The following is a 25,495-nucleotide window of genomic DNA, read 5'->3' on the forward strand; positions in this document are numbered from 1 at the left end:
GGGGACAGCTGGGAAAACAGACCATCAAGGCAAAACTGCCTTCAACAAACTGAGTTCCAAAACATTACACAAATGTCAAAAACAACAGAGTTAAGAAAACATCAGGGCTTGGGTTAGTTAAAAAAAAAAAAACAACTCACAGCATGCTAACACAGAGTTTGTAGCTTTAGGAGGAAGTCAGCACATTTCTGGGTGGAAATTGTCAGATTATATGTAGTTTGAAGAAATAAGCACAACAGTATTTTAATCTGGTAAGCGGATTGGAGAAAGACTGCAGTTTGTCGATAACAGTAATAAAGGATTTGTGAATATGTAGTTACCAGCAGACAAAGTTTCCTTTAACTAGAAAAGCAAGTAGCAACCCCCTCTTCAAATCCTAATTAGTTTCATCAAAATCCCAAGATCAAGCCTCCACTGAGTTTGCTTTCTATTTACCAGCTATTGATGAGGGAATAGATTCTCATCAGCTTGTGGATTTACTGAAATGCAATTAAAATGATGAGGGGCCCTCAATTCCCATACCTGCAGAACAGAGTGTGTGTGTGTGGGGGGTGGGGGGTGGGGTGGGGGGGTGGCGCACTTGGCTGTTTTACGCCACAATGGTCAATGAGAGTTCTACTTGAGGGTGGGGGTGGGGATGGGTTCCTTAAACAGCTTCAGCAAGCAAGAGTGCTGAGTGCTATTTAGTCTCATAATGGTTCCCAGAGTTGGACTGGCTCACTGAGCATCAGCAGCGCACAACAGAGCGCATATTCCTCAACACTGAGGACACATGCACAAACAAGTTGACTGAAAGTTACAATGTGTAGAATGTTTGCAATGTAATCACACTGAGGTTTAAGATTTTTATGTCCCATCCTAATCAAGTGGAGTTCGTGTGCTTCTCTGTCCAGGCTCAAGTCGAGGGACGAGGTTAATCCAGACTCTAAATTGACCATAGGCGTGACTGTGAGTGTGAATGGTTGTCTGTCTAAATGTGTTGGCCCTGTGATGGACTGGTGACCTGTCCAGGGTGAACCCCGCCTCTTGCCCAAAGGCTGCTGGGATAGGCTACACCCCCCCCCCCCCCGCAACCCTTAACAGGATAAGCAGAAGAACTGGATGGATGGATGGATGGATGTTTTTTGATTCCCATCTTCCAACTGAGAACCAGAGACATATCCCCCTCCCTAACCCATTCTCCTGTCTTAGATTCTTTTGCTCTTAATTGAGGTCATCTAGTCATCTATAATGCAGTTTCTCTATTATAGGCTCCTGTACAAGTGACTGCAATGATCATTTGCTCACATAGATGGAGATGAATGGTGCAAAGACATGACAACAGAACTAGAATCCTTTTTTTATTCTGAGTGAAAAACCAAGATGAACCCAAACCAAAATATGTTTCAATTCATTTGAAAGCCAGATTCTCAGTTTGTCTCATCCAGCCTGGAAACTCTACAGCCGCTTTTCAATACTTGACTTCAAAATTCATGTGGATGTTGATAACGACAGTCTGGGTGCTGCATTTCTCTCTCTTCTCGACTCAATTGGTTTCCATCAGTCTGTTCATTAACTGACTCACCGTCACAACCACACCCTTGACCTCGTCCTAACATATGGAATTGAAGCTGAACATCTAGTTGTATTTCCACAGAATGCAATTTTATCAGACCATCAATTAATCAACTTTTGAATTTGCACTAATCGACTACACTCCACTCAGGAAAACAGTAGTTTCCAGATGTTTATCTGATCAGGCTGTAGCTGGATTTAAGGAAGGGATTCCATTGGTGCTAAATTCAGTGTCATGTCCCATTGTTACAGAGGACACTGTTGTCAACCTTAGTCCCTCCCAAATTCATCATTTTATCAATGGTCCAGCCGGCACCTTACAAATAACTTTGGACTCAATTGTTCCACTAAAAAAGAAAACTATGAATCCAAGGAAACAAGCACCTTGGTACAAATCAGAAACCAGACAGTTTAAACAAAAAAAACAGAAACTTGAGAGAATATGGTGCTCCTCCAAACTGGAGGAGTCACATATAGTTTGGCAAGACAGCCTTAAAACCTATAAGAAAGCCCTTCATAGAACGAGAGCAGCCTACTAGTCAGCACTCATAGAGGAACACAGGAACAACCCCAGGTTCCTCTTCAGTCTTGTAGCCAGACTGACAGAGAGCCACAGCTCTACTGAACCAAGTATTCCTGTTTCCCTAGGCAGCAAAGATTTCATGGATGTCTTTAATGACAAATTCACCTCCTCCTGCCATCAGCTGACAACATGGCTCCTATAACCTCAGAAGCCTCAGAGGCAGCTGTAGGACCAGACGTCCACTTTGGTAGTTGTTCTCCCATTAACCTTTGTGAGCTTAGTACAATAATTTCCTCCTCCAAACCCTCCACCTGTCTTCTAGACCGCATCCCAACTCAGCTGCTTCAAGAATCTTTACCCCAAGTTAGCACCTCTCTCTTAAATATGATCAAAGTATCACTGGATCCAGAAATTCTACCAACTACAAACCAACATCAAATCTTCCATTTCTCTCCAAAATTCTGGAGAAAGCAGTTGCTAAACAGCTCTGTGACTTCTCCACAGCAACAGCTTATTAGAGGATTTCCAGTCAGGTTTTAGGATTCATCATAGCACAGAAACAGCACTAGTCAGAGTTACCAATGACCTCCTACTAGCATCAGATGAGGGACTGGTCTCTGTGCTGGTCCTATTAGATCTTAGTGCAGTTTTTGATACCTCTGACCATCACATCCTATGACTGGAACATGTCATTGGCATTAAAGGAACTGCACTAAACTGGTTTAGGTCATATTTACTAGGTCAGTCTCAGGTTGTACGGACCAATGATAATCCCCCTGAAACCACTACAGTCAGTTATGGTGTTCCACAAGGGTCTCTGCTTGTCCTCTTCATCCTACACCTGCTTCCTCTATGGCAGAGGTGTCCAAACTGGTCCAGGAAGGGCCGGTGTGGCTGCAGGTTTTCATTCCAACCATCAGGTGTTGCTTTTGCTCGGGTAGAATGAAAACCTGCAGCCACACCGGCCCTTACTGGACCAGTTTGGACACCCCTGGTCTATGGAGTACATTCTGTCTTTGTCTCTGCCCCGTTCTCCTGCTCTCTTTCCCCCCAACCAGTCAAAGCAGAAGGCCGTCCCCATTGAGCCTGGGTCTGCTCGACGTTCCTGCCTGTTAGAAGGAAAGTTTTCATCGCCGCCGCTGTTGCAGGATGTGCTTGCTGATGGAGAATTGTTGGGTGTAAATTCATTGAAGGAGTGTGGTACTAGACCTGCTCTACTTGTAAAGTGTCATGAGATAACTTTTGTTGTGTTATACAAATAAAATTGACTTGACTTGACATGATGCAGACTGCTGTGTTAATAAACCCTGTTTACTAAAGTCTGCATCCCATCATGAAATCTGGTGTGGTCTTCAAAGTTTCTAAGCTTGAGGTGAAACAGGGACATCTTTACTAATGTTTAGTAGCTGTCTGTAAGGTAAGTAACTTAACAACTGGAGTAAAAACCAAGACTTATTCTATGAACAATATTTACATTCTGCCTTTCCTGCTATTCATACTTTGAAGAGAATCAATATCTACCTGTGAAAAGGATCATTTTTTTCAACGAGCAGAAAAAGAAAAGCAAAATCCCTTTAATCTTCTATTAAGTGATAAAGAATAAAAAAAATGCAGTACATTACAAACACAAAACACATTGTGCTGAACTCCCCAGGGTCTCCCAGCGAAAAATAAAGTTGTTTGCTACTGTGTTGGGGAGAGGCCTTGATAGATAATGATGGTATTTTTGAAAGAGAGACAACATGGAAAATTGTCCTTTCTGTCAGGTCTCTTAAGTTTCTCAGCTTCCTGCACCGGAAAATAAATGTGTCTTCTCCAGCTTCAACAAGGGTAAAGGGTAAAGCGGGGCAAAATGACTCTAGAAAATCTTTGATTCAGGGATTGATCCTTTGTCTGTGTGAACAAAAGGCTTGCAAGCATCGCCTGAGGCACAGAACAAGATAGAGGCGTGTGATGTTTGGGGAGGAGACCCAAATAGCACCAATCAAAAAGTGAATTTGACTTCCTAACTCCATGAGATGAAAGCACCCACTTGTGCACCCCACTGCAATAGGAGAATTTTAATGTGACATATTTTGCACTGCTACACTGCTAAAGCGGAGCAGCCTCTATCAGCACTGCCTTCATAGCTGTGAAGCCAGAGGTGTATTGTTCTTACCACATAGAGTAGTCAAAAAAGATGAGATATATTTAACTCTTAAAGCCTCTTGTCATGAGTGTGTCACGACACAGAATTTAACTTGTTGTCATATGCAAGGTGGCCAAGGTGGCACTAAATGGCAAAGCAGATGGCCAAGAAAAAATAAATCTAACTTGAGATGAAGTGAAAGATGAAGGCCCTCCATCTGTCATGACATTTTACACTAATGGTGAGAAACTGCTACAGATACTTACTCAGCTGGGAAACTCTAGGCAGAGAGTATCAGGTATTTCAACAAATTTATTGTGTTTTCATCACAATGCGATGCAAAATATTTTCAGAAAATCAGCAAACCCAAATGCAATACTGCATTTCCATCACAACCAATGTGAGACCTGTTTTATTGAGATAAGCTGGAGGTGGAAGGAATTCTATAGTCAGAAAGGTGGGCACATAGAGGGCCCCCCTCACTGGCTTTATTATCATTAGCTATGCCATTGAAACTGTCAGCATGATACTGATCCACAACTATGATCCAGATCCACTCCTATGATCCTAATCCACCAGTGTGATCTAGCAACTGTGTAAATCACGGCTGACTGTCGATAAATTCACCCAATCCATGTATCATTCGTTCAGTCGTTTTTCAAAATAAAACAAACTAAAAACGTGAAATAATGACTTGTTTTCTTCATATTCGTTCCCAAAATCAAAATAAAAAAAAATAAAAAAAAACGGCTTGTACTTCCGATTTCATGCACAAGAAAAAAAATGGATAATGGGTGTTTCATCCGATGCGGATATTTTTGTTTGCCAGCAAATTGCGTGAAGCAGAAGGGGGGATTTTCACCGGACTCACGGGAAGACGAAGAAGACTATAGACAAGACGAAAAAAAATGGATGCGCACGTCTCGCCATGCGTTTTTTCTTCCTCAAACATCTGCACTATTATTTCTGTATTGTCCTCCAGTTCTGCCATTTTTTTCCTTACAGGCGATTCCTTCCTTTTGCGCCTTCAGTGCGCCAGTGCAGTGAAAGTCCAGTCCCCTTCTGGTTTGATTTTGGGAACGAATATGGAGAAATGAAGTCATTATTTCATTTGTTTTCGGTTTGTTTTATTTTGAAAAACGACTGAAACTAATGATACACGGATTTTTGTGAATATTAACTGCATATCTTACTCAAAACATCAAGCTAAAATTCACAAGTTAATATTCTACATAGGCAGCATGTCAGTGCAGGTTCCGGATTCGAGTCCCAGCTCAGGCACGGGATCTTTCTGTGTGGAGTCTGCATGTTCTCCCTGTGAATGTGTGAGTTTTCTCCAGGTACTCCGGCTTTCTCCCACAGTCCAAAGACATGGAGACTAGGCTAATTGTATAATCTAAATTGACCATAGGTGTGGCTGTTAGTGTGAATGGTTGGCCCTGTGATGGACTGGTGACCTGTCCAGGGTGAACCCCGCCTCATGGCTGAAAGCTGCTGGGGTAGGCTCCAGCCCCCCGTGACCCTTAACAAGATAAGCAGAAGAAAATGGATGGATGGATGGAATTTACTCCATTAAAAAGGAAACGGAAAACTCAGTGAAGATGTTTGAATATCACCTGAAGTGTCACCTAATAGAATACAACTATAAGATGGCATTCCTTGGATTCACTTTGTGAAAAAACAAGCAAAGATATGTCCTCATTCAAGCCATTAGGGGTGAAGATATCAAGAGAATAAAACCAGTATGTCTTCCTCTGGAGAAGAATTCTGTTTGTGTTACTGCCTCTATGTGGCATCGTCATTGTTACAGCTTTGTGTCACGTAAACACACTTGCACATGATTATCATGCTGAGGAAGGGTGAGTGGCCTTGAATGTCTGTATGACTGTATTGCATGCATGAACTTGGAGTGATGTCCTCACACTCAATTTTTATTGTGTACTCCTTTAAGGATTCAGCACACAGTTTTCAGGTTTTGGTGAGTTGAGCACATTGTATCTAATTTTAGAACACACAGCATTTCCAGCTGAGGGTCTCCTGTTCACTGGCCCGAACCCTCCTCCTCCCTTTGCTGAAATCCTCTTGCTGGGGTTCAAGTCCCAACTGGTGACACCCGGTCACATTGATTTCAACGCTCTATTTCCCACTTTCTCCCTTTTCTCTGTTTAAAGACTGCCTGTTTCTCCAACCTTCGATTATTTGCAGTTTTCACTGTTTCATTCATGTCGTGTTTCATTTAATGGGGCCTTTGACGGGCAGCATGTGGCAAGAATGCTGGAAGGCTTTTTGCCAGGCCTTTTGTCTGACCTCAGCTGTCAACTTGGGAGAACAAGTGCTTTCTGAAACAGAGGCAGGAGGCAGTTTGAGGCTCCAGGTAATCCCCCCCCCCCAACCCCATCTCAGTTCCCTGAGTTCTGCCCATCTCCTTTTTCCTAACACTTCTCTTGTGTGCATCCTTCTCCTCTGCACGCTTCTCTGTTCATCCATCTGTCCTAAAGGGGAATATTGCTGATGGCACTGCCAAAGGCCACACTCGAGTCTTAGATTTCCTTCCTTGGCTCTCTGAATCCTAGCCCAATATATTGCACTTCTGGAACATATGCAATAACATACATGAATACACATACTTTATGCAAGCTTGTGTATGTGTTCCAATACTTTGAATACATTGTATGCTGATATTTAAAAAAAGGAAGTAGTCAGCCAGGCCAGTCCCCAGAATAAAGCGTTTGCAGTGTACTACCATAGTCACAAGTGGTGGGCCGTCAGGGCCAGCAAGGCCTTCTCTGCTGGCCTACCATAACCACAAATCATGATAATAATTATAATGCAAGTTAATTTAATTTTAAATTTATTTTTCATAAATATGTACATAAAATTTTTCTCCTCGATTCTCTTCATGTCATATTATTGCCATGTGGTTACGCCCCTTTTTTATTTCAAGGTTAAAGTTTTTATCCAATCAGAATTCAGCTAGCTTGCGTTGCTAGGCTCTATCATATCTTCAGAAGGCCTTCAGAATCAACAGTGTAGGCATCAGTGCGCTAAATGAACGGGCACATATCATTAGTTGTGACAGCCAATCAGATCACGAGTTGGTGACAGTAAAGCCAGCTAGAGGGCCTCATACTAAATGTAACATGTACGCGTCCTGTAAATGGATACTCACTTGTGAGGGTCTGAGCAGAGGCAGTGCTATGTAGAATAACCAAGCCGCATGTGCAGACTTCTAGCTGACAAATCAAATATTTCTCACTTTTTTAACCCACAGTGGCTGAAGGAGGTGAAGATTTGATTGCAGATATACTTGAAAGGCCATTATCAAGGCTGACCTTTCAAGAGCAGTTAGATCTTGTGAGAAGTGGACGGCCTGTCCCAGGCAGGGTTTGTCCGCCACTTTCAGTCAAGGAACTGTGAGTGGTACATCTGGCTCACGGCTTCCAAGGGGCGCAGCAAATTGTTCTGCTGGGATTGCCTTTTGTTTTCAACCAATAAATCTGGTGTTTGGAGCTTCACTGGATTTGCGAACTTAAATTGTTTTACCAAAGCAGCAACGAGACAACAAAGTGCAGCTGGACACATGCTTTTAAAAACTTTTGGTGACACCTGAGTGGATCTTCAGCTCAACGAACAGCAATTTAGCGTACAATATTGTTAAAGCTTGCCTATTTTTGGTGGACTTATTAAAACTTTCTGTACAAATATTTTTAAATTGCCTTTTAATTTTAAGTTTTGACAGCGATACAATGCTAAGTTTTAATTGCTGACGTGGGTTTATTTAATTTTTAAATGCTCAGGAAAACAGCCTGTGTTGTATACAAGGTGTTGTACATGATTAAGGTGATACAACACCCAGTAGTGCATAAGTGTGCTTCTGCATATGATTTCTCAATTTGTGGTGTCATAAATTATGGTGTTATGAGGGGTATTAAATCAAGTTGGACTAAGTAGGACATCACTGAAGGCCTCGGAGTGAAATGCACGGCCTGCCACTGATAGTCACAAATAACAACATTTTTCAGCAACTGAAAAGCACAGAGGCAGTGATGTGATGATTTACAACATATGACATACAGTACATTGCAAGTCTGAGTAAGTAGGCAGGGTGGGTTGGCAGATGGCAGCAACAAATGCCAGACTTTCTGGAAAAGGTTTTTTTGAGCCCTGTTGTAATCTGCCAGGTTCATTTGTCAACCCGAGGAAAAAAATGTTTTCTTATCCTTGCCAAAGAGGTTTTAACATGGTTTTAAGTGCTGCTAACTAAGCAGCACTTACCTGTAGCACTGACGCTTTGTAAACAAACTGTGTTGTGACACACAAATCCAGAAATGGTAATATGTATCATTTGAATAATATGTATAGTTTGCATAAACATGAAAAACCAGTGTTTCATTCTGGTCTGTGGGTGACACCAGTGGCTGTTTTTTGCCGCTTATAACACAAAACTAATGGTTTGTTCTTGTAAACCAGATGGGGCATTTTGGTTTGTGATATACTGTACATCCTCCTTAAGGCTGGAAAGCAAAAGTCCATCAGTTATAAGTGACATGTAGGCAATACAGATTTTTTTCCAGGGATATACAGTAAATGTGTTGAGACTTCACATCATTTAAAGGACATTAAGAAACATTATTTGCATGTTTGCATGTGTTATTTGTTAATACGGTAAGGTTGACTGCGATGAGTTGGTTGTCCCAAAGCCCTGGTCTTCTTTGCATTGCCTGGTCAGCTCAAAAAGGTTTATTTTTCCAGTATCCCTGAAAATGGGCTGCCCACCTTTTTTTGGAATTAAAAGTCATTACACAACACTTCAGTCTCACAGCAGCACCACATAGAGTTTCAAAGCCAAGACGAGTCCCAGACACGTGTTGTACTTTGGTCACGCCTGATGTCCTTAGACACTTCCCCAGCCTCATCAGCAATCCCTAGAACTGCAATGTAAACATGCGTTAGCGACAACATCAGCATGTGTGCCAGGCCTGGAGAGACTGCCAGCTGTCTCCCCATAACTGTGGCAGGTGGTAACTGCCATTATGATACGAAGGTTGGATTGAGACACCAGTAAAGTAGTGAGGCCTGTCCCATTATCACCATTGATCAGACAAAGGCCAGGCCAGGCAAGGCTACAGGGAAGAGGACAGAACATAAGACAAACATGTAGTTCATCTTGTGGTAGATTTCAATAGATTAACTTCCTTCAGCTCTTTCCTGTCATCAATGATGGAAAAAACTCTAGTTTGATCATTTTATAAATGTCATGTTGATTTTGTGTTGATAAAAAGAAATATTATGAAATTCAACTTTTGCCTTTTCATAATGGTGCTATCTATCTTGAAAACATAATAATTACAGTAATACACATATTCAGATTACCATGGTTGGCCACAGTTTTACTCACAAGGCTCATAAAGTCTAGTATTTTCATGGAAAATACAATCGCTAATGGAACTCGAGAGAACTCAAACATGGCAGATTGCCATAAACCATAAAAAGTTGAAGATGATACAGTTAATAGATTACTTTTTATAAATGCACATTAACCTGCTGTTCTATGTCAGTTGGAAATTTACTGACCTCACAGCCCACATTTTTTACTTTATATTTGACTGTACTGCAGTTATTTGTTTGTGTCTTTGGTTCTTTTTTTTTTGTTTTCTTTGTTTGTCTGTCAGTGTGGTAGAGGGCATTTGTTGGTACAAGCTGCCCATGAGGAGGAGGTTTACAGCTATGTTCATTTGCTGTAATCATTCTGAAGAAAAAATGGTTTTGAAACATGAGGAAGAGAAAAGGATGATCTCTGCATGCCAGTTATCTCCTCTTGGATGCCTATTGCACTGTGAGGTTGGTAGTTTCTTTTCATTGCAGTAAAGGCAGACGGGATTTGCTGCGCTCTGGTCTTGAACCTGTTTCCACAGGATATCAAACAAGGTAACTGAACACAATGCACACAACAATGTGCATATTAACCATGTGTCATGTCACAATCCTTCATTTATATCTCAATTTTTCTATGTACCATTAGCTTATACAAATAAATGGAAAGGCCCATTCCAAGTTTCCAGAGGCCAATGTGATGCCTTGGAATGTCTCATTATGTCTGATCAATACTAAAGAGCCAGAATATGTGTTTACTGCGGTCTGACGGAAGGGTGTTAGCATACTTAGGTCATCCTGCTATATTGCTGCTTCATTCTTCAGCTCTAGATTGCAGCAGGAGTCAGAAGTGAAGGTTGAGCACTGTGTGACTCACGCATGTACAATGCCAACCACTATCTGTCTGCCATTATTCTCCATGACATGTTGCCTTTATTACCACATTTGTACAATGGCTCCATCAAACACACACTGTATTCACAATTCTAAAAAGCAATCTGAGTTTGTAATGCACTAGCGGATGGAGGACATATTCAATTGTTTTGTTATAGCCACTACACGATCGATAGCGCTGGGACGCACCTTTCTCACACTTGCAATGCTGAACAATATTCTGCCACTGTGAGGCTAGATGCACAATTTCCTCCCCCTCATCATCTCCTGGGCCACTCATTGGCTCTGTGAGTCATAGGAGCAAGAATGTAGGAAAAGAAATCAGGTAAACTTCAGTCCTCTGCTGAAGTAGTGGAAATCACAGCAAGTCAGTGTGACACATGAATCACGTCCAGGCATACCTTAGGGTGAGGCCTCTTCGCAATCGGTGTGACTGCATACTTTCTGCTTGCCAGAAAGCCTCATTCCCAAACCTTTCCACTCATATATTTATAAAGATACATGCAATCCCATCTCCATTCCTTTGCACTAGATTGGAGCTCCGTGGTGACAGGTTGCTCATCTGCGCAGCTCTCTCTCGCTCTTCCTCTAATGGACTTAATCTTTGTTGGAAAGGTCAAGTCAGGGAAGATTATGGCCTTCTCTGCTTTTGAATGGATGACCTTATCAGCTGTGATGTGCCACAGTAATCCACATTTAAATTGTTGGGGGGGGGGGGGGGGGGGCTGATTAGTAACAGGTCACAGTCTTGTTTGTACAGTGATGACCCATCCATGTACCTCAGAGGATTACTAATGCTTTGTCATCCCATAATGACACTCCCAGATTTATCTATCTATCCATCTATCTATCTGATTGCACATGGATACAGTGTTGGGCCTGCTGAATTTGTAATAACTTATTGCTGAATGTAGTATGAATCAATTAAATTGATTTTATTTACAGTGCAGCTGAATTTTGACTTCATCTAAAACTAATTGACTAATAATGTAAACTGTATAACATCCTAATTAGCACTGCTTCCATTTCTGATAGGATTATAGGAGAATTCCATTCCCAGCTAAAATAGCTGTCACGACTAGGGTGACAGTTCAGCCACAAAGCATGTCAAGAAATGGAAATGGATCAGAAAATTTCTAAACCTGAGACAATAGGTTGTGTCCCCACAAAAGGAAGGCGCTGATGGGGATTGGCCTCATGCATGTCTGGATGGCTGGAGGAATGGTGAGTCAAGTGCTGTAGGGTGAAAATAGCTCCAGGAAGTGTGGTTCAGAGGAGTCCTCTCTCATGCGGACTGAGGCAAGGTGGCTTCAATACTGAGTAACACCAGGTCCATGTGTGCTCAATAATTAACACATAGCTGCTGAGAGAGACAGCCAAGCAGTCACAAAGGTTGGTAATCACTGAGGGAAAATGACAAACAGGTAGAAGGAGCTTTTGGTTGCATGCTGCTTCATTGCCAGCAGGGCTGCCATGTGTCTTCATGAGACTCCTGACCAGGAATCCCGACACCATTCACCCTGACACACCTGACTACATATGAGCAGGCTTTTTGGATAGAAAGGTCAAGAGCACCCCTCCACTCCCAACAACCCCCCTCTTTCTTGTCATTCTCTTTCCACAAAGTATACAAGTGTGTATGGATGCATGCACACACACACACTCACACACACACACAAAAGACACAAAAGATTTTCCCTCCTCTCCCACAAGGTAAGTAAGACAAGGCATGTCATAAGCACACATGTCATTGTTTCCCTAAGCAGGTTTGTCAGTGAGCCCGCCCTCGCTTCATTAAACAATCGTCAGCGGTGAAGGAGGCTGGAGAGCAGCAACCGGCACAAAGCTCACAGACTGCCCACGTGGTGGAGGATGCTGGGGCGGAGTTCTGCTGCCTGGAACAGTAAGTCCTGCTTGTTCATGTCAAGGCTTTATTTCTTAAGATGATCACTGGTACTAAGACCCTCATGTGGGACTTTTCTCTTCACGATTGAGTCACATACCAGTAATAGGGATCCCCCTCTCATATCTGTCATGTGGAGTGTACATGAAGACGTCTACACCCACCGACCCCACACACACAGATTCATTCTTAATTCACTCATAACAGTGATTTATGGGGATTTTCTGGATTCACCAGTGTTTTGGGGCCAGGGATTTTCTCTTAGATATGAGGAAAATCTAGGAGTGGTTCAGAATTGGCATAGCAGATATGTCCACCTAAAGCAATGTTCTCTATAGCAATGAAACTTTGATGCTGACTCATGCAATGTCTCGTTCAGGACACGTTTTAAGTTTGGATACATAACTCACACTTTGGTATTCATGGTGACATTACTGAGGTTACAGTTTGACTCCTTGGCTGATGACTCCTCTCACCAACGCACAGACCTGATCGGAGCTGTCAGCCTTTAACAGTCCTCCCCTGTCTGAGTACAACACAGTGCAGCTGGTGTTCACTATGGAGATGAATCTGGTCACTAGGCTTTACGATTGTCGACAAGATATTGGATTTAATTTATGCTTTTGTTTGTGTCGCTTATGCTTATTTGTTCTGCTCTGGAACACGCGTTCATTTCGAACAGGTGGCTCATTGAAGACTGTTTCCTGGCGATACAAGTGTTTGGTGGATCTGACATGGCACACTTGAACACCTATAAATATTGTTGTTATGCCATGTTCTCAGTTTAGAACATAACTTTGTTGAGCATTTATCAGCAGTGCTGAGACACAGCCAAGCAGTGATTAGTATGCTACTCTGTTGAGCTCATTTCCATTTGTTGAGTGTCACTGAACCTCCTACAGCTTTCAAAGCATCTACAGAGCATTTGAAAACAACCTGGTGACTGCTGTTGCTCCCTCCTGCTTCCAGCTGTCGACACAGAAACACCAAAATGCTTGGCGTGCACTTACATATTTTGTCTTGAAGATGGCTCAAAGCAAAGATTTCACCAGAGAACCAGTTGAATATCCACGTTGAGACTGGAGGCTAAAATACAACTTCATCCAGCCTGACAGAGATGCAGCTTTAAGAGACCCCACTCTCTGCAAATATAACAGCCCCAATTCAGGTGTAGTGCACACACATATGCCACATCGAGGGACCACCTTATACACTACCATCCAACTATCCTCCACTTAAACGGAACTGCATACTGATTTGCACACTGATCACACATCGCTCCAGGCATCATGTGAGATCCAGTAAATACAGATGGTATTGATGTCTGTGATAAAGGACACCTTCCTTCTAGCCTTCCATGGAACTCATGCTCCACTGAACATCCAAAGTTCGTCTATAACACAGCTGCATTCAAGTAAGTTTGTTTGTGACAGAGAGAGACAGAGATAGAGAGAGAGAGAGAGAGAGAGAGAGAGAGAGAGAGAGAGAGACATGATGATCTGTGGAGCCCAAATAGAAATCTCTCTCTCCCTCTCAACACACACATACCCACACGGGTGTGCGCGCGCGCACACACACACAGATGTATTTGTGTGGATTGGTCATGGGTTCAGTCTGGTTGTAGCACTATCAGAGGTTCTAGCTGTTTTCCCATGGGGCTTCAGGGTCCAGGGAAAAAGAGAGCATCTAATTTTGAACCACCATGTTGTATTGTAATCAGTAGGGTTTTTTGCTGATATTTTCCAAGTCAAGCAAGCAAATCGTAGACAATTTACATGAAGATAAAATAGAATATGACAACCCAGTTGCTTTTTCTGCAATAAATGACATTGATATGAACAGACCATTTCTGTACTATGTGATTTTAATCAGGCTTTATTAGTCAGTGGCTTCAGTTCTGTAACATTTGATTGGCTGGTTGTCTGAAAAAGGCATTGATTGTACCTGCTGGTGTCATTGTACTTTGACATAGTTTTCATCAATCAAATCATAAGGCTGTTAGGTTTCCAACAGTATAGCACTCAAGTGTCAGCGGAACCAGCAGGTGTGTAGGTTCCACAGCCTAGTGGCTACTTAGCGCACTGTTGTCAGGCAGCCAACTGAGAAATGATTGCAGCACCTGGACCATGTGGAGCCAATTATGAAAAGCAAGTATATGTGTGTTGGTTTCACATTTTCATTCAACTACAGTCAAGTTGCTGCTGCTGGCAACTCTACTGTTCTCTTTCTAAATCCTTCTTTAGGTTAGGTTTGATACATCAATGTGTAGTAGATACAGTATGTTCACTTGAACTAATTTCAGGTGTCTACGTCATCACTGGACCGAAAATAAGAGAAGAGTTTATGAAAATACTTACAAATGCCTCATTCACAGCACTGTTATTTAAAAAAAATGGGTCCGGGTCCTTAAAGTACAGCTACAAAATAGAGGTAAAGAAGATAACCTTCTTCTAATGTCCAAGAGCTAACATTATTTCTTTTGCTGTGTAATGAATTATTGTACTACTGTTTACTATGGGGTATCATCACTTGTTGTAAACATTTCATGGAGTACCAGAAAAATGCTACAATTTTACTATATTCTGCTAGTTGGAATAACACAACAGATGTTTCCAACTATGGGGCAATGAGAGTTTTTTGTACCTAACCTACCAGACTGTGACCATAGCATCGACAAATCATAGCACAGAAGCATTTTTAACAGTCTCTATGAGGAGGTTATGTTTTCAGTAGGATTATGCAACCACTATGTGAGTGAAGTTCACCAAACCTGGTGGAGGGGTTGCACCTGGGCATAGAAAGAGGCCATTACAATTCCAGCGACCACGGCGCGGCAGTAACTCTTCAGTAACTTCAATTTTTTTTGTGTGTGTTCGTGGGACTTAAAAGAGGCTGCACGGTGGTGCAGTGGTTAGCACTGTGGCCTCACAGCAAGAAGGTTCTGGGTTCGAGTCCCGGCTCGGGCACAGGATCTTTCTGTGTGGAGTTTGCATGTTCTTCCCGTGCCTGCGTGGGTTCTCTCCGGTACTCCGGCTTCTTCCCACCGTCCAAAGACATGGGATTCAAACCCCTCCATTTATAGTTTCAAGTCCTGCCGGGGTTGTTTATCTCTATATGTGTTGGCCCTGAGATGGACTGGCGACCTGTCCAGGGTGAACCCCGCCTCTCGCCCGTAGCCGCTGGGATAGGCTCCAGCCGCCCCGCGACCCTTAATATGAACAAGCGGAAGACAATGGATGGATATGTGGATGGAAGAGTCACAACCAGCTATAAAGGAGCTGTGTGCATATGTATTAAGACAGACCTGTTGGGTATCGTGGAGCTACATCATACTTAGTTGGTGTGTGTTCATTAGCACAATCTTAGACTCAGACTTAGAGATACTTTACTGATCCCAATGGAAATTCAAGCATCCAGCAGCAGCAGACATGTGTTAGAATATATACACAAGGCACTGATGTAAAACAAATTTAAAAAATAAGATTAATAAGATATATACTAAAATTATATATGCAGAAACTTAACACTAGAATAAACAGCCAAAACATGGGACCTCTTGAAGTATCCATCCATCCATCCATCCATGTTCTACTGCTTATCCTGTTAAGGGTCATGGGAGGGCTGGAGCCTATCCCAGCAGCCTTCTGGCGAGAGGCGGGGTTCACCCTGAACAGGTCACCATTCCATCGCAGGGCCAACACATATCAACAGACAACCATTCACACTCACAGCCACACCTCTCAGAAGGTAGAGCTCTCTGAATGTTTTTCTTTTGACTATTATCATTAACCACTCTTTCTGGCCAATACCTGAGCTGATCGTGTGCTGAAAATGTTCATCTTGGTTGGTAGTTTGATAGTTGTTAAAACAAAAGAGAAGGAGACCAGCAAGCAACCAATTATTACTTGGGAGCCACTGAATACGTGATTTACTTGAGCTCATTTGTCAGAAAGCACAGGGGCACTTAATAACCACTACATTGGTTACCACACAGGGATTTCCAGTCTTCATCACGCTCTCATTTCATCACTACTGCTGCTGCTGCTTTAGCCTTGTTTGGAAGATAACTTGAGGGAGATGGAACAAGGAAAATAATGGAAACTTGAAATGAGAAGTACAAAACAGAATCCAGGAATAAATTCCCTTGGGTCCACTGCCAAAACATTTTATGTGTATTCAGTACCTTTGAGTGATTCATAGACATTTGGATGGCACTCAGGTTGTACTGTATGTACACATATGAGACACTTCTCAGTTCAAGGTTTATTTTCTAGTTTAGAATTGAATAAAGAGGTCGGATTCAACTGCTGGTAAGACGCCCTTCCACTCAGGCAAACATGTTTAGAAACCTACATAAATATGTGTTGAACTAATGTTGGAATAACCAACATCACTTACCTGATGTCACGAGTTTATTATAATTATTAGTATTAGTATTAGTAGTAGTAGTCGTAGTTGTAGTGTTGCATTCATCTTGGTAATGATCACTTCCTAACTACACCCTCCTCTAGAATTGTTCTGTCTCATAAATCCTATGCAAATATTTTTCACAAGGTCTTTGTCAAAGACAATAAGAGACCACCGTGGTAAGATGCTGTTCTGTTCAATGTATCATCTGAAAGCAACAAAATAAATCTGGATTGAAGCCCCCATAGAGAGGGAATAATGGGTTTTACTGTGTTTAATGAACATAACAAACCAGTAACAAGAATAGATCATTGGCATTTCACACTTCTGCAGTTCATAGATATGCATAATCTCAAAAACATGGCTGATAGCACAGCGATAGTTCTGGTCTACGGTCATGGTCATAGGAATATGTTGATGGAGGAATAACAAGACACACACACAAAGACAATCCACATATTTGTTGTACACATGTACAATGTCAATATTTACAGAATTCTTTTAGCGTCGTCATGCTCTCTGAGTTATTTATTCCTAAAAATAGAAACTCCAATTAAACCTTCACGCACGGCTTAATATTTTTACATCAATAATAAGCCTCTTCACTTCATTCAAACTTTAACAAGACAGAGTTCAAACATCCATCTATCCATCCATTTTCTTCCGTTTATCCTGTTAAGGGTCGCAGGGGGGGCTGGAGCCTATCCCAGCGGCTTTCGGGCAAGAGGCGGGGTTCACCCTGGACAGGTCACCAGTAGAGTTCATACATTAATAGTGGTTTCAGCTCTTTTCAGGGTTTTACAGAGGTGTGCATTACACAGAGTGGGAGGCTGAAACTCCTCTTGAGAATTTTCGCCTAACTCAGGGTCACAAAATCACTCTACAGCCATCATTTCTGGTAAAAATGTAGAAAAACAATTTTATTCCTACAATTTAGTTATCTGCCTGAGTGTCACATTTTCTTGATGAACCTCCTAATGTCTGGAGGAATATCATCATTCCCACTGACTCCCATGTTAAATGAGAACAGGATTTTAGAGGAGAGATAAAACCATACACAGGGCAGCACGCTGGTGCAGTGGTTAACACTGTTGCCTCACAGCAAGAAGGTTCCAGGTCCCAGGATCTTTCTGTGTGGAGTTTGCATGTTTTTCCTTTGCCAGTGTGGGTTCTCTTCAAGTACGCCAACTTCCTCCCACAGTACAAAGACATGCAAATAAGGACTAGGCTCATTTCCATCCATTTTCTTCTGCTTATTCCTGTTAAGGGTCCCGGGGGGGCTGGAGCCTATCCCAGCGGCTTTCGGGCGAGAGGCGGTGTTCACCCTGGACAGGTCGCCAGTCTATCGCAGGGCCAACACAGACAATTATTCACACTCACAGTCATACCTACGGTCAATTTAGATTATCCAATTAGGACTAGGCTAAGTGGATACTGACCATAGGTGTGGATGTATGTATGAATGGATAAAACCATACACTTCCATAACTCCCTATATCATCATCATTTTGATTCCATCATAAATTCAAGTATCTCAAAGCATTAGGAGGTTCTCAACACCAAAAAATATGTAGGAATACATCCATCCATTTTCTATACTGCTTATCCATAAAGGGTTGTTTGGGCGCTGGAGCCTATCCCAGCTGACATTGGATAAGAGTTTGGTTCACCCTGGACTTGTAGCCAGTCCGTTGCAGGGCCATCAGGAGTATTTAGGTGCTCAGTATCTTGCTCAAGGATACTTTGACATGGTCCCCAGGGGAAATGAGGATGGAACCAGTTACCCTTTTGTTGCTAGCTTCTTGACCTCTGAGCCATGCCGCCCCCATGTAGGACTACAGCCAATGGCATTTCTGATTTTAAGTTAAAAAGCCAACGTTGGAGAGATTTCTGTCTCTGTGAGTCTCTGTATAACACACTGAAAGTGCGTCATCATCATGGCTCCCTATAACAGGTACAATTTAGCTGCAAGGAATGTAGGAATCAACATGGCAACCTCACAGGTGTCAGACATAACATTAGCAAAGTATTTGCTTGGGACGACCCAGATACTTTGCTGAAATGAGTATTTGGCACATTTATTGCGATTGTGATGAAGCAGAGTAATAAACAAGTCGCAATGTGTAATTATCAGTGCCCGGATGTTTTGGTAAGGACGGAAAGCTCTAATTGGGTGTTTGTGTCTCTCTGATATCCTGCTGTTGCCAATTTTTGAAAAGTCAGATTTCTGTGTAAGAACTAAAAACATAAAAATCAACTTCTCTTCAATGAAACATTTTTATTTTTACAATTACAGAAAATATAATCTTGCAGTTTCCCTCATATTTCTCCAGTTACTAGGTATTACCCATCTAAAACAACTCTCAATACATAAATAAATGGAAAAATAAAATGTTCATCTATGGGAAAGAGGAACAAATTAAGTTCTTCTGAAAATTAGTTTCTGTATATCCAGCTGTGTCTAGCATACATTTACTTATGTAACAAAAGCAGTACAAAGCAGGAGCCAGGGATGGATAGGATAGGCTGCAGGCTAGTTCTTGGTCCCAAGCTCTGCCTACTAGCCTTAGCCGCTTCCCCTTTGTTAGCCTCATCAAACTAGGCTGATGGAGTTTGAAACGTTTGAATAGGTTTGGTTTGGGATGTTTAGTGGTGGCTCTCAGCAGAATATATTCAAATATTTACACGTTTTAAAAAAATTGCACTCTAGATCCTTACTGTATGTACATCCAGCATGGCTGCACTGCATACCAGCTGCAACAGTGATTGTGTTGGTCCTCCGGAAGAGCTGCAATTTCAAGTTGCCTACCTCGTGTTCACTTGCTCAAATTCTGTTCATTTTTCTTTTCTGGCTTGATCTGCTCTGTGCAGATTCATGCCCTATCCACGAAAAATAAACTTGCTGCTCTTCCTGCTGATGCGATGGACCAGCAAGTTACTGGTTAGGATTGGAAACACTGACTTGCCAGACACTGACCAGGCCAGGTATGCTAAAACGAAAAAATCAGAGGCTTTTCAAAAATATTTTCAAATAAAAACTATAACTACTTAAATGTAACTGTAAATGCAACTTCAGATCAAACCATATTCATTTCTTCATACCAGTTCAGCAAATAACCTTCACTACCCAGTTAAGTCACATCCACTTCCAGATTGACCTTCCCCTTCCCTGAGTATGGATGCAGATAATTTTGGTGGTTGTAGATACAGATAATGGGGTACTCACTCATCCCTACTGTTCATACCCTGAATCACACACACGCACACGCACACACACACACACACACACACACACGCACACACACACACACACACACACACACACACACACACACACACACACACAGGCTGTTTCTTTTCTGAAGTACAGGTGAGCACCCATAGCACACAATCTTTGACACAATACCATATACCATGTTGTCAGCGATCTTTAAAATTCTTGCTTTCACTCTGATCCCCTCTGTCCTCCTACAGTTTGGAAATAGGGTGGGCCAATACACACACACACACACACACACACACACACACACACACACACACACACACATATAGAGTGGACAGCAAACAGAAAGGTGACTGCAGAGACAGAGAACCAAATAGGTCAAGTGGAGGTAACATTTATTCGAGTTGATATTATAACGTAAAAGAATCGACACCTGCATTGTCCATAGTTGTATTCACACAAGCAGAGCATGCTTGTTAAGCTAATAATGTACTGAATAAGCCAACAGCCGCAGCTTGTGTGTCAAGGCAGCAGCGGCAAGAAGGACACGGAGCAGACTTTTACATTCTTTCTGAACACCCGGGATTATTCTTGTTTTACCAAAATTGTATTGAATTTTCCAGTGAGAGATTATTGAGTGTATATATTGAATTTACTCTCTGCTCTTCAAACAGCTGTGGGTTTAGTTCTATTTACATACACTCAGCAGATGCAACAGCTCCATCAGTGCTAACAATACAGCTGCCATCAGCTTTGAGTTTTCACGAGAGCTGAACTGGACCGGGCATTTTTTTTTTATGTATTTCTACTCTTTTGGCCTAAATACACATGTAAGGGATCAGAATATGTGAAACCCCTTTTGTATCATGAAGACCGACATCCACTAGCACCTCAATAATAAACATCAAGTGGAGTTATCACCTCCCTGCTTGAGTCGAAGAAACAACTGGAGCCTCAGAAGCATTTGTAACAGTAGCAGTCAAGGAAGAGCTGTTGGATAGGATGAAAGTGGCTAGAGAGTGTATGAAACTGTTCTGTTCTGATTTCATTCTTTTTATTTCAAAATGATCACAAAAATCCATTGTTTGGTAATGAAAAGAAAACAGGAAGACTATTGATGCATGTTGTTTTACCAATGTGTGATCACTCACAACACTGCGTAAGAACCCTCAGATCCTTAATGATGGTTAATGACCCAAACACAAGGCTGCAAGTGTGTACATTTACTCTGGCTGCCTTTTTAACATGAAAACCCCTGGGAAGCCATTGCTACGAAGCAGCCTGTTTGATACCTCGTTAATGTCAACCTCCCTCCTACACGCTTCATAACAGAACTACAAACTTATTGCTTTATGAAATTGCTATAAATACTTGGAAAAGAATCCTCTAACAAAATATATTAAAATGAGTTGCCTTCTCTATGATCACCACAAAGCTGTTCATTATTGTTGCACTGTGGTAGCTTTAGGCCTCAGGAAAGGAAGCCAGTGGTGAGCAGAGACAAATACAGCAGAGATGGTGCTAGCTGTTGTGTTTATTTATGGCTGGAGACTGATGACCCAGCACACATACCAAGATAAAAGATAAGTCATACATATCTGTCTCTATTGGGCAAAAGTGTTGCTCAATCACTTTGGCTGTGCACTGAAACACCAATGTTTTGTCTTCCTGACTGAGTGGAAGCTGGCTTTGCATGACAAAAAAATAACTCAAGACAAGGGGAGCAAAGGTGCGTGGGCTCTGATGCAGTATTTGGCATGATTAAAAAGACAATCGACCATGGATGAAATTGAACAGCAAGAAAGGGACCTGGCCTTACAACCCAGCTGGATACTCAGATATTTTTTTTAAGAAAACAAAGCCAAAAAAGTGAGTAAAAAGACTTCAGTGGTCTTGAAAACAGTGGAGGATCGAAGCTTTTGTATGGAGCAACTATCACTAGATAATAGGTTGAAGTTCCATTTGTGGAGCAGTCCAATTTGTTGTTGAGGTGAACACCCAGGTACCTGAAATCAGGTAAATGATTTCAGTGTCTGTACCTTAGATGTTCCCCTGTGTAATCTGCAGGGGCCTTTCTCCAGAAATCAATCCAGATTTCCTTTGTCTTGTTGGCGTTTACGTGGAGGTGGTTTCGCCCACACCAGTCAACAAAGGCAGTATGAGTCCCTGCACTGCAGGTCATTCCCGTTCACCACCTGTCCAACAATGGCAGAGTTTTTAGAGAACTTCTGAAGGTGAAAGCTCACTGTGTTGTGTCTGAAGTCTGAGATAGAGAGTGAAGAGGAATGGGGAGAGCACCCTGCCCTGTGGGGCTGCAGACCACCACAACAGACACACAGTCCCGAAGTCTCGCATATGTCTAAAAATAATTGCCTATGTCATTTTTTTCAAGCTTTTCAGAAAACTCAAGAAACTGGCGGCAAAACATCATAAGAAGTAAAAAAAAAAAAAAAAAAGCAAAAGGAAAAAAAAAACTGTAAAAAAATGACTTAGGCAATTATTTTAAGAAGGTGATGATATTGTGGCCTATTGGTGAGGTAGTCAATGGTCCATGCAGCCAAGTCATGCTCTACACCTGCCTCTTCCAGTTTCCCCCTCAGCAGTGCAGGCGGAATGGTGCTGAAAGCACTGGAGAATGCAAAGTACATGACTCTCAAGCCCCTTTCACGACCAAGCAATCCAGGTGTTTAGCGGCTCTGCTCGGCTCACCTGCAGTGTGAAAAAGGCAACCTGCGTTGTCTCAGGTTTCCTGCGACCTTCCTGTCACATTCTGATTTTGTCACTGGGCCACCTGTCACCTATGGAAGCTCCAGGAAAAAAAATAATTAATCAAAAAAATTTGGCTGGGCTGCGCTGCAAGAGCTGCTCACTCATCTCTCAGTGAAGTTTTGGCTTCTGCCATAAGATCAGTCTTCCTGTTGATGTACCCAAGACTCTAGTTCACTCCTTTTTTCAAACAATTTCCATGTGTATGATCTAATGTGAATTAATCTACGCTTGGGAACTCCCACCAGTCTGGGAACTCTAACGTGAACTGCGCAAGCGCACAATCGTTTTTATAAAAAACTTGTATCGCAATCTTCACATCTTTTCATCGATCATGGCAGTGCACTGGCAAGATGGTGAAGTCTGCGAACTGCTCATCATCTGCGGTGAAGAGGAGATCCAGCGGGAGATTTCTGGAACCGTACGAGACCCGGTGATTTATGGGAACATCACCCGTGTATGGAGACATGGCGCACTTTTATGTGTAATGATGACATTGTAAGCATGATGACGTATGAGAGAGAAAACACAGGCACGCAGCCCTCACAGCGGGAGCTCAGACCCATGTCTGCTAGAAGCTTGAATGTGCCCTAATGCCAAGCAAAGGCAAGTACAAAAACCTGCTTTGACACGCTTGTTTCAGTGTGAAATGGGTATCATAGTGCCTCCATTGATCTCTAGGTGTGAAAGGTACCTGTGCACCAAATAGATGGTTGCATCTTCCACACGAATGCCTGGACAATAGGTGAACTGCAGGGGGTCCGGTTCTGCATTCACCAGGGGGCAAAGGGTGTTGATTATAATCCTCTCCATTGTCTTGATCAGGTGAGAGGTGAGTGCTACCAGTCTGAAGTGGTTGGGCTCTCTGGGGTTAATTGTCCTTGGAATTGGAACAACACAGGAAAACCCACAAGATGAGGACCTTCTGCAGACTGAGATTCAGGTTGAAGATATGCAGAAACACTCTTCCAAGCTGATCTGCACAGTCCCTCAGTCGTCTGGAGCTGAGGCCATCAAGACCAGTAGCCTTCTTCACTTCGATCTTGAGGGGGCATATATTACTGCACTGCTCAGTGGGATGGAGCCTCTGAACCTTACATGTCTTTTCACTGGGATGGAGTAATCCAGCCAGGAAGTGGGTGTGTAAGAAAAGACTTCTTTCACCAGTTTGCTTCATAAAGTCAAAAAGTTTGTTGACTTTCTGTTTTTCTGTCAGTTTTGCTAGTTAGTGCTTGAAGCCTTTTCACTTCTTCTTACCTTGCACTAAAATAATTGGATTTTCTTGTGAGTCACTGAAGTGAAATGAATCCTTTGCTGTGATGTGAAATGTGAAATTTGAAACTGTTATTAGGAATCTGCACAGCTTCCCACGAAACAGAAATTAAGCTAGTTTCTATGGAATAGTGATCTGGGTGTGGTGGTTAACGATGTTAATACTGGTGGCATCAGAGAAGAGACATATTTAAACTGGCAACAGAAAACTCTTTTGCATGAATATATATTGATGGACGAAAAGGACTGAATTGAGAGAAAAATAAAACAACATGACTTGGTAGGAACACTAAGGAAGTACAGCTGCTCGTGGTAGAAGAAGATCATTTATTACTTTTCTCTCACTGTTTCAGCTCTTTATAATGTTACTGCATTCAATATCAGCCGAATTCATAATAACGCTGCTCTCATGTATATATTTTTCAGTGTCTGTTTTTGGACAGCAATTGTAAGTAACAATAGGATATAGCAACAGAAGAAGGCTGGGCTCATGTACGCGACCTGTTAACCAGAGATCATTAGCTTGTATCTGCTATTACTCAGGAATTTACCAGCTGCTGCTGCAAAAAGTTCTTGATTTAAAAACTGTAACATTGCATTCTTAAGTAAAATGGTCACTTTTGTAAAAGAGTTGAGGGAGGGTGCAGAGTACAAAGAAGAGTGAGAGTCCTCAGGAAGAGTTGACAAACGGATAGTCAGTTGGCATGCTTTCAGCTGAATTAATAAGTAACACCACCTGCCAACTACACCACACGTTAATTACCAGTGTTGAGTTAAGCAATAGTAACTCATAACCAAAACTAGATTTTACAGTACAGTACATAACATTACAACAGCTTTTGCCTGTTTGCAAATTCAATATTAAACTGTAACAATTTAGATTAAATTTTTGGAGGACGTGCTTATTTTGTGATTTTCTGAACATTGTATTTTTGTTGGCTCCTGAAGGAGCTGGACAGGGATGGGCTGTGCAACACCTGGTGCAAAAAATAATTACACTTCAAAACCCTAGGGGGCAACAGAGAGTGGGAAAATTGGAAACTGTCTGTAGTTGCTTTCATGTTGAAAATATGTACAATGATATTTTATTCAATGGAAATGCATCTTTAAGGTAGAGAAATGGAGAATCAAATCATACCACATGTTTTGTAGATTGTAGATAGATGGTGTAATTCTGGCCATTGATTTAAAGTAAACCTTATGGTCAATGCAGCCGGTGGTTTCAGAGGTTGAGTCATAAAAATCCAACAATCAGGTTATTTGGGGTTTTTCAGTGTGGAGGGTGCATAACCGTATTTAATGACTTAGGGATCTCAAGGGCATGAAATAAAATATTCAATGAAATAATTCATGCAGCACTTAAAGGGAAATTTTTCAAAGACAAATTTGGGAGGAAAAATTGCATTTGGTGTTGAAAATGAATGATATGAGATCAATTCACCGACGGAAAAG

The 25,495-nt window shown here is 42.0% G+C and overlaps 1 protein-coding gene across 3 annotated transcripts in view; it reads right to left on the reverse strand.

The window, feature by feature from the left end:
* The window catches only part of LOC147249198 (kin of IRRE-like protein 3), a 188,587-nt gene that overhangs the window by 81,938 nt on the left and 81,154 nt on the right, over positions 1–25,495 (reverse strand). The gene's annotated exons all lie outside the window — the stretch shown is intronic.

The sequence above is a fragment of the Aulostomus chinensis genome, chromosome 15 (assembly GCF_037954235.1).
Source record: "Aulostomus chinensis isolate RoL2024-O1b breed Wild chromosome 15, RoL_Achi_v1.0, whole genome shotgun sequence".
Classification (NCBI taxonomy): Eukaryota; Metazoa; Chordata; class Actinopteri; order Syngnathiformes; family Aulostomidae; genus Aulostomus; species Aulostomus chinensis.